Below are 11,135 nucleotides of genomic sequence, written 5' to 3'. Positions count from 1 at the left end.
GAATAGCCTTCCTACAGTATAATAAGGACACATATTGATACCAATATATCATACATATATCTAGACCAACAATCTCGCGTTCTTAAAAAAGTTATAAATTTTCTAATACATCTTCCAAAACTTATGAAAGAGGCTGCTAGTTGTTAAAGAGACCGAGTTGGATGAGCATTTAAAATGAAAGAGCAGTTCACATTCAAGTCCAAGACCATGTTTTCACATCCACCACTAGAATATGTCGTAGATTATACATTGACTTTGGTACTTTATTAATAAACTATATGTTTTGAAACTTCGAACCTGAGAAAGACAAAGTTACGAACAAGTTTTCTTCATGCCAATGAGCTCAGCATACTGTCTGTGGCTTGCTAGCGTTACATGCAAGATGTTTTTGCAGCTTCGTCTAATGACAAAGTGCATTATTTATTACTGTAAGTAGAAAATTCTATAAGTATGTACATAAACTTCACTTCTTATTATAATTATATGTTTTGAAACTTCTAACCGTAGAAACATCGATTGAAACAGACCAGTTTCTGCTGCCTCAGAGATAGCCATAAACTGCAAACATTATTTTTTCTGTGAGATGGATAGACGACTATTATATCAATTTTAAGATCGAGTATGACACTCTGCAATGTAGTATGTTATCTTATGAAGACAATAAGCTACAGCAGCTAGGGTCTTACCATGAAACAACAATTGTCTAATTCATTTCTCATATATAGTACTGGTTGGAGCATTATATTACTAAATCCTGTGATTTACAGGTGTAACCAGCAAAATGATATAACTCCACAAAATTGATCTTTCAATTGTTTTTGTCTCAGCATCATCCAGTAAATTAGTAATTCAAAAGAATAACAAGCACTCCTAGTGTATCAATTCTCAAAAGAGAGCTAAAGAGCACATGTTTCTTAAAGTTCCACCAATTGGTCACATCTTATATTCTCTTTGTAGGCCAGAACACTTATCGCTGAGAAATCAAATGCCATCCCCTGTAACATCAAAACATTGATAATGATAATTACTACAAGAATTGGAACTTAAAAAGTTAAGATATAAGCCACATCACCGAGTCGACCTCACATACATCAACAGAAGACAAATTGCTTGAAAAAGCATGGACTTTTTGATAGAGCCTTTTCCCAATGCAGTTGTGCATGACTATTTTCTGCATTTTGAAAAAGAAACAATTCATCAGCTAGCTTAATAGTTAACAAGACACAATACTTTTATTGTTTATAAAAAAGTGAAAATTTTCAGCTTGTTATAAAATTAACACAGATAAATCTCATTCATAATTTTATCTGCTTAGGCTATGAAAAGAAAATGTTTGAAAGGAGAGAGGAGAAAATCACTGGAGTTGATGTCGATTGTAGCTGCTTGACAATTCGAAGGTAATCTCTTTACACATATGGTTAATTATTACACGGGACGAACTGATATGGTTTAAAATGTTTATTGATTTTCAAGGTTATTCTTGCTGAGAGCATAATTGCATATATATCCATTATGAAGGCAAAGAAAAAATCCGATGCAAAGTGTAGAAAGCGAATTAAAGGCAACACTTGATTGATTTATGTTGGGAGAAGATCTTTACTCAAAGAATAAGTTTTACTTCTTTTTTCCCTTTGCAGTTTAGCTTACCATACTTGTTATGGAAGTAACTTAAAGTTTGCAGTTTCAGCTAAACAAATTAAATTGGCCATGCTATAACTTTGACATCCTTAACCTTCTTTTAGGAATAACTTTCGTACTTTTAAGAAGGCCAACTAGTAGAAGCTAAAAGAAAAAAGCTCTTCGAATTCCTATTTTTTAACATAAGCTCTACACAATTGTCAACAATTTATTCTACAATCTTGTGCATTTCACTAAATAGTAACATAGCTGCAGAATATCAGGGTGCTGATATAAACTATAGTTTTTCCAGAGCAGAGCATGAAACAAGACAGAAAAATATGTTATAGAAATTAACTTTTTCTATTTAAAAACATAACATATGCTTTGATAAATTTCTTTCACGAAGTTATTGGACAAATGATATTTTATGGGGTTCTAAAGTCTGTAAAACCTAATAGATGAACTTGAATCATAAACATGGTTTTAATGATTCCCATAAAAAAAGAAACTTCAAAGTGATCAACACACTTTTAACCAATCTGACTTCTTTCTGCTGAGCAGGACTCCGGGAGCGACTCCCATTCTGGACTTTGACGGCTTGGGTACAAAATCCATAGCTACCATGTAATCAAGCACAAATATCCATATACTAAATTAGAGTATCAGAGATGATATGTGTAAACAATTGAAAACATTGCAGAAAAATGAACTGGATTTGATGAAAACAGAGAACAAAATCTTGATCTTATTTTTCCTCTCAATCTTGCTGTACCTGATTTGCCGATTTTATAGAGTTACAATCAATCTGGCGTGCAATCCATGTGATTGACCACAACAAGACATCTCAATCATTCAAACTTACATGACAAACACAAAATAACAAAATCTTGACCATAGAATCTGCCTATTTCTGGATGAGTGCACAGTATGGAGGTTGAGAGGTAGATGAAAGAAGATGAAGACTGCTGCTGCTGCTTAATCGTTCCAGACTTTATTTTTAGTATAACAGCTAGTTGTAAAAACGTTGACGTTTAACCTTTGAACTAACAGACTTGGTCCTAACTAACGGACTTCATATGCAGCAGCAGAATGCAGTGGAGTTTAGCTTCAGATGAGTGCAGCTTGTGTACTGCAGACTTGCGGTTTTTAATAATATGAACCAAACAGTGATGCTAATATAGAGATTATCTGAGATGATGATTTGTTTTCAATCTATACACTCGGATTCCAGAATGTTCACTCGAAGGCAGCGCCATTGCTTGAAGAGACAGTATTGGTGCGCATTGAAAATGAACAGGTTCAAGTTCAATTCCAGAACCAAGTTTCACATCACCTAGTAGAAAATGTTCGTAGATATATACATAAACTTTGGTCCTTTATTAATAAATATATGTTTTGAAACTTTGAACCTTAGAAAACTCAAATTTGAAACAGAGCAGCACCTTCATGCCAATGAGCTCTAGCATATTGTCTGGCTGGCCATTACCTGCAAGAGATATCAGACACTTTCTTCTTTTCACCAAAGGCATTGTTTCCTGGTGACGCTCACAATTATTGAAAAATATAACTAATGTACCTCAACTGCAATACATGATTAGTTCTGTTCGACAGGATGCATAAAAAAAAATGTTATATATATCACAAAAATATCTGACTTTAAGATCTAAATATGAGAAAATCTTGCAATATTATATGAACTGGAGGAGATGATGATGGGATAAGTTAAGCATAATAATGTGAGAAACTATTGGCTGAGATAAGTAGCAGAAGTTGGAGAGATTATTGCTTCAACTGAGAGATGAAATGAAACAAAGAAAGTGATGGTAACATATAACTCATTCCATTTTCAGCATTGTCCACAAGGGATGATTAATTTGCTTAAGTGACACCAGATTCCTGGAATGTTCTTCTAAAAGCAACCAGTTTTTCGAAGAAACATTGTTGGATGAACTTTGAAAATGAACGACACACTTCACACCTCAAATCACCTAAGCGAGAACCGTTAGTAGATAAAACTGTGGTTTCTTCTTGTGACCAAAATGTAGAGTTACACGTTGAAGCACACCATTATTGAAAAACAAAACTGCGGTTTTAAGGTGCAAAATACATTATTATTTCAGTGAAAAAGGATTCATAAACTGTGTTTCATATACATTCGCCTAATTATCGAGTTTGAACATGACTTTAGATATAAATATGAGAAAAACTTACATTATTATGTATGTTATTCTGTGAAGACCAATAATCTAGCATTTAGGAATCTTTATCATGAAAAAATTTCTGATTCTAGAAGGGATGACCATGTTCTGTTAATCACTTTATTAATTGAGGAGACTCTATAACGTTCCAAATCCTATAGCACAAAGAGAATACTAATATGTTAATATGCTGCAATATAGTAAATGAAGTTCAAATAATGAAAAATTGAGTGAACTATAGAGAATTGATCTTTCAACCTTAAAAAAAAAAAAAAAAAAAAAAATTATTTCAATATTTTTTTCTTAGCATCATTCAGTAATTTAATAATTCAAGATATTTACAAGCACTACTAGGTAAATGTATCAATTCTCCTAAACAGAGAAGAGCGTAAGTTTCTTAGATAAGTTTCACATCTTGATATTCTGCTGAGAAATAAAATCTCTTTAATTTTGATAAGGAAACTACCAATTAAATTTGATTATGGTAGAGATGTCGAAATTATGTTCTTCACTTTACTTGAGACCCAGCAATGTTTCAAAATCCTAGCTATTACAAAGATATGTAAATCAAATGATCAATTGTGGAAGTATGAAAAATGGTGTGAAGATGTGATTTAGTTATAATAAAACAACTAATTAAAAAGAAAAAGAGAGGGGAAATTACCCGTGGGTTACGTTGATGGCAAATGTTGGTCCTTTATTAATAAATATATGTTTTGAAACTTCGAACCTGAGAAAGACTCAAGTTACTAAAAAAGATTAGTTCCGTCATGCCAATGAGCTCTTGATATTCTCTCTTTTGTATGCCAGAGAACACTAGCTCGACTGAGAAACTAATATCTTCCCTATAACAATATAATAAAATTAATAATTAGCAAGAATAATTGAAATGTACAAAGTTAGGATACAAAATCATGTAAGAAGTCCTACGGCCAATTACCTCGTCCTTGTGATTAGAATGCATCAGCATAAAGTAACTGTAAAACCCCATTCCTGATTTTAGTTAGATCATGAATTGTATTTAAGTTAATTAATTCTTTTTTTTTTTAATTAATTTGATTTTTTGGTATTGTGGTAAGATAGGGGTATTTCTGTCAGTTTTTAAAGCTGTGTTAAGGGGGTGAAATCGAAGAAATAAATCCTGATGGGTTTGCATGTATCAAGAGGGAAAAATTTGGACATTTTTGCTAGGGAAAGCTTATGTGGCTGGGTTAAACTGGAAATTAGAGAAAAATGGGGGGCAGAAATATTTTAGCAAACTGTTTTTATTTAAGGAAACTGGGCAGTTCGCCCAAAGGAGAAAGAAGAAAACGAGAGGAGAAGAAGAAAGAAGAGAGAGAGAAAGGAGAAAGAAAAGAAAAGAAAAGAAAAAAAAGGAGAGAAGAGAAGAAAGAGTGGTTTGGCCGAGAGATAGAGTGAGAGAAGAGAGAAGAAACAAAAGAGAAAGGGAGAGTTTATTAGTTTTAAGTCTGTGAACAGTGGATCATCAAATCGTGATCTGGAGCTCATTCGCCGTCCGATCGTGCTGATTTTCGGATTGTTGTTCATGAAACACAGCTCTACATTCTGAACGGTGGAGATCGAAATCTAGCACTGTAAACAGCACCAATTATAGATAGAAGAGTGAGTGTTTAACCAAAAGTGTTTTTAAAAAAAAAACTTAATTCCGGTTTGCATGTCAAGTTATCTATTTCTATTATAATGTTTTGGGTGCAAAATCTTGAGTTAAGTGTTTTATTTGCTAAAACTTATCTTGCTGTTCGGCTGGCAAAGTTTTGGGTGATAATGAATTAGATCTTGTTCCAAACTAATAAGCTTCCTGCTGCATGTTAATTAATATATGTATATGTCTGTCCCATGATTTGATGTTGATGGCTGCTTGATTTGGGTGTGGTGCACTATAGAGAGAGTTGGTTTCGGCTTATGTTGAAGGGTGGAGAAAATCATATTTGCAGAGTTTGGTAACGGAAATGTTGGTTTGGCTTAAATTGTTGAATGGAATATATATATTTATTTAGAATGAGACTTTATCATATAATTAACTCTTTTCTTTTTTTTTTTATATATACACTTATGTATAAAGGTGCATTTGGTGTTCTGTTGAAACATGTTTTACAGTTTATTTTCAGCCCTATATGTGATTTTTGAATATTATGTCGTATATGCATATTTATAAGCGCATAGGTAATGTGTTATTGACTTATATGTTACTGAGATTATGCATGAGATTGTTATGGTGCTAAAACCACCCTACGAAGTACCCATCCCCCGAGATACAGATTTTTGGCTCTCCCGAGCGATGCAGGATTCCGCCGGTTGACAGTTTCGATTTGGCTCTGTGCATGCGTTGACAGATTTTATTGGCTCTGCCTGGGCGTTGAGTGGTCCCAGGTATGACAGTTTTTGAGGCTCTGCCCGCGCGATATAGACCTTGCCGGGTATGACAGTACGTCCCTCGCTCTGCCTGCTGTGGGACGCCCCCCGGTACGACAGATTTCCCCCAGGGTACTAGTTGTGTTGAGAGTTTTAATAATAATGTTGAGTTTTATACAGAATCCGATACAGTTAAGGAAGTAAGTCAAGTACATTTTACTGAGTGCAGGATGATTAGAAATAAATTGTATATTGTATGCGAGAACAGGGTTTGTTCTTTGCATATTCATAAAGTTACATTGTTGCCATGATTTGCTTGAAAATTGTTGTATGTTAGCATTATTCTTTTTTAAGAACTTTTATAAACCTCCCCCTTTTTCCCCACTCCACGATTATTTTAGCTCACCCCTTTTTAAATGTTTTTCCCCCCACCAGGACCTTCCGAGATCGTGCCGAGCAGGAGCCTCCTGCTCAGGGTTGTGCCACGCGTTGACATCTTTTATGTGGGTCTTATATTTATGTCGCATTGTAAATCTGGACTTTCGTTTCAAGAACTCATGTTTTCCATGATGTATTTCCTTTTGTTTCATATTTTGGAATGTGTAGTATAAGTGGAAAACCTGATACCAAAAGTTTCCCTAACTATTTTCTTTTGTAAAACGAAAGATGATGTATGTCTTTAAACAGGTTTCGCAGTTTTCCTACATGGCACGTCTCGGGTATCCGAGTCTTGTGGGAGCGCCCGGATCCTACGGGACGAGGAAATTCGGGACGGGTTGTGTCAGTAACAATTGCTAATAGAAACCGATATGGCGAACTGATGGAGCCTTTTCACTTTATAATGGTGCTTGCTGTTAAACATTTCTTCACAAGATGTGTCATGGTTGTTTGTTGCAGCTAGAAAAGAAAAGAAATAAAAATTGATTTTTTTTAGTAATTTGTTTTTACAAAGTTATAGATTCAAGATTATATATGATACCCTATGGCTAGATTACCGTGTCCAATTCACATCCAACAACATAACACAACAATTTCTTAAATAAAACCGTGGCAAGCTGAAGGAGCCTTTTCAGTTTTAAAATTGCAATGATGCCTCGTATTCAGCGTTTCTGTCACAAGATGTCTCCAGTGCAGGATTTCCTGGTTGCTGCAGCTTGAAAAGAAAACAAAACAAAACTTTAGCATGAGTTAACTTCAAATTAACAAAAATGGAGTAAAAAATATAAATTTTCTCTTAAAAACAGGATGTAAGACCAAATTATGAAGTTAAAAGTCCAACAGTAAGTGCAGAGGATGTTAAAATTGATTTTTGAGTAACATTTTGACTTTATGTTGCTTTTATTATTTATTCAAAAAGTTCTAAAAATATTGCTTTCACAAGCATTAACACTAAAGCATCTCGTCCAAATTTTTTTCATCATAAAAATGAAGCTAACCGATAAGGAGAGAACAAATTACCTATGGATTGATCACGGTTGTAGCATTTTGAGAATTCAAAGGTTGTCACTTGGCAGAATCAAAGTTGAAGTTAAGACTTGAGAGATGCTGGTCAAAACTAGAGGAGATGATGATGAGCTATCAATTCACTCAAGATCTTCTGGGAACATAACAAACATTAATTTCTGAATCTAGTAGAGATTTTCTTGTTATGTTCTTCATTTTAACAGAGACCATGCATTCGTTCAAATCCTATTATTTTGAGTAGACAAAATGAATTTGTTACATTTACAGAAAAACATAAAATATCATTGCAAACCGATGCTTAAATTACAATCTTTATAATAAGAGTATAATTAGATTCATTGAGATGATTAAAGAGTACAAAAATGGTGATTGATAATTAGGTATTAAATATTAGATGTAAGTTATTGTTGTAAAATAAAGAATGTAATAAAAAAACTAATTAAATGGGAAAAGACAGGAGATTACCTGTGGTTTGAAGGAAAATCAGTGTTGAAGTTGATAATTTTAGAGAACTTAATCAGTATTAGACAAAGATGACGATCAACTATCGCTTTTGTATCGTTCAAGAAGAGGACATTCAACTATTTCTTTCTTCAACGTTGTCATCTTGGTAGATATGTCAATTCAGGGCAGTATAGAATTTGCAGGTTCTAAAGAGATGGCATTATTGTAATATCTTCAGCTCCTCTCTTTGTAATCTTGCAATTCCACTCTCCCCATTCTTCCATCTCCCAGAACCAAAGTGATTTCAGTTTGGGAAACGCAATAATTGATGTAGATGATGATGTGGCATCACTCTCTATTCCCAAAAACTCATTACCCACTCTTTTTAGGCTCTTCATTTCATCTATCACAAGAATTTCAAGGGACGGCAACCTAGCCAAAGGAGGCAAATGCTTATAGTTTATGCAACCCAAAGAAATAAAATTCTCAAATTAATTAATGGCATCATCCAATTAGGGAAAATAGTGTTGTCACTGTAATTTCATAGCTTTAATATCTCTAAATTTCGATGTGGTTGCAACTCCTCAAAAAGTTCTTGATTTTGCTCCTTATTCATCCTCCCCTCAAAGTCTACATACAAATCACACGAGTTTTTCTTATATTTTAACTCTATTCCCTTAACCTCATCCACATCTCTCAAATTTCCCAAACCCTTTATAGCAAATTCTTGAAGGTGATTGAAGTTTTTTAGACATTCAATAGAACTTGCTTTGCTACCATAATTGCCCGCACTTATAACAAATATTTGTAATGTTCCCAGACCAGTAAATCTCTCCAAAATTTTTTGCATGTAACTTATAGGAGTCCCCCCATTTAATAAATGTCTCAAGTTGATTAAGTTTCCCATCCTTTGTGGTAGTTTTGTGAGATTTTCACATAAAGTGATGTTTAAGGTTTGTAAATTATATAACCCACAATGTCTCAAGAAGTTCTTTTATATCTTCATTCCTAGACAAATCGAGGTACCTCAAGTGTATAATTTTTTTTATTTCTTTTGGAAGTTCTTTGATTGAGCAGCCACTCAAAGATAATGACCTTAGACATGTAAATTGATCAACTAATTTGGACAAAACTTTCTTAGGGTCTGTACTGTAATTACAATCAAGCACAAGGCTACATAGAAAAGTATTTCTGGTATAAATAGAGCTAGGAAATGAAGCCCCTCTTTGAATCTTTATCATTGAATGTCTAAATTTATCATAAGAAGATTCTAATTCAATTTCTCTTGTATCATCAAACCTCTATTGTATAACATTCCTTTTTGGTAAGAAATTGAGCAAAATTAAGAAATTGAGCAAAATCTTGCACTATATCATGCATCTTGCAAGAACCTATATAAATATCATAGTCACTTTGTTCAAAATATTGAAAGAAATAATACATTGCCAAAGTTTCGAAATACTCTTCACCAACTAAGTCCATATCCTTATTTGGTTTTGACTCTACATAGCCCTGAGTCATCCATAACCTAATCGATTGTTCTCTCTTTATCTTATAATCCTTTGGAAAAATATCACAATATGAGAAACATTTTTTTCAAAGCAGGGGATAAATCATAATAACTTAATAGTAGAGGTCAAAAAATCTCTTCTACCTCTTCTAATTCCCAAATTTTACTCTCTAAGATCTTTTTCCACTCAACAATTTTTCTTTTAAAACACAAAAGACTCGCTAAAGTCTTTACTACAAGTGGCAAACCCTTACACTTATGAACAATTTTCCTACCAATTTTTACCAATTCATTAGATTTTTCATTGCTTTTTCCAAAAAATGCAACTTTACTAAAAAGTGACCAATATTGCTCCTCAGATAATGTCCCAATGGGATCATTTTGGTGGTTCCTATGACATTTGCAACTTTCTCCTTATGTGTGGTCACCAAAATCCTACTTTATGGAAAACCATACTTGAAAGAGCACTTCAATTGATCCCAATTTTTGGGATTTTTAGTCCATATATCATCTAGGACAAGAAGAAAGTTTCTTTCGTCAATATGTCGACATATGTTTTGCACCACAGTTTCTAAGTCATTTAAGTTTGGTGCACTATTTGTGAGAGATTCAAGGATTGCTTTGGCAATTCTAAGCTCATCAAAAGGCTCAGAAACACACACCCATGTTTTGTTTTCAAAATGGGTGTTCACCTGATCATCGTTATATACTAATTGAGCAACAGTAGTCTTACCAATTCCTCCCATCCCTACCATAAAGATAATTCAGAGGTCTTGTGCATGACTACTCTGAGTAAACAAAAAATCTATTATTGTATTCTTATCATCATGTCTTCCATAAATCTATGTTAAATTAATAATAGAGGTTGTCATTGGTCGTTGTACTTCTTGCTACTCTTAGTGATTGATCTAAATTGGAATTTCTATTTCTCAGTAGCAATAATATCCAATTTCCTATCAAGATCTTTCATCTTGACTGCAATATCATAACGCAGAACCGATGGCCTACAGATGAGATAGTAAAGAATGAGTGAACATACCTTTTTTAGAGCCTTAGAATCATCTTTAGCTTTCTTAATTCTTAAAATTTGAAGCTTTGTGTTCCACTCGTCCAACACATCATCTATGTCATAGGACACGTCTTTGAGCTTGGCCAACCAAACTCTCACAGCATTCTCCTTCACCTGTCGATTCTCAGCATCAATAAGCACAACTTGAATGGCTATGAAATTGCTTTGAAGCTTCTCAATGTCTTGTTTAGCACCTGTAATTAGCCTTATTCCTTCTTCCACTTGTTGAGGACCGATGGAAGCCAGTTGTTTTGAGACAATGGAAACAAGAGCTTCAGCCATATTGAATGATGGTAATTGATTAAACAAAGATTGATAAGAAATCGAAATATCTGGTTTGCTTATGTTGTGATGATGTTGTAACTTTTATTCAACTTTTATACTGTATTGAACAGACCAAGGAATAAATTCAAACCAAAGTTTTGCTCCGATACTAGTTAAAGTGTTAAGTGTTGTC

The 11,135-nt window shown here is 33.8% G+C and overlaps 1 pseudogene; it reads left to right on the top strand.

Moving 5' to 3' along the window:
- The first annotated feature begins 1,329 nt into the window (after nt 1-1,329).
- The window catches only part of LOC116119928, a 35,824-nt pseudogene continuing 26,018 nt past the window's right edge, over nt 1,330-11,135 (top strand).

Source organism: Pistacia vera, unplaced genomic scaffold, assembly GCF_008641045.1.
Source record: "Pistacia vera cultivar Batoury unplaced genomic scaffold, PisVer_v2 Contig911, whole genome shotgun sequence".
Classification (NCBI taxonomy): Eukaryota; Viridiplantae; Streptophyta; class Magnoliopsida; order Sapindales; family Anacardiaceae; genus Pistacia; species Pistacia vera.
The sequence above is the reverse complement of the archived record's forward strand: the minus strand, read 5'-3'. Positions and strand labels throughout refer to the sequence as shown.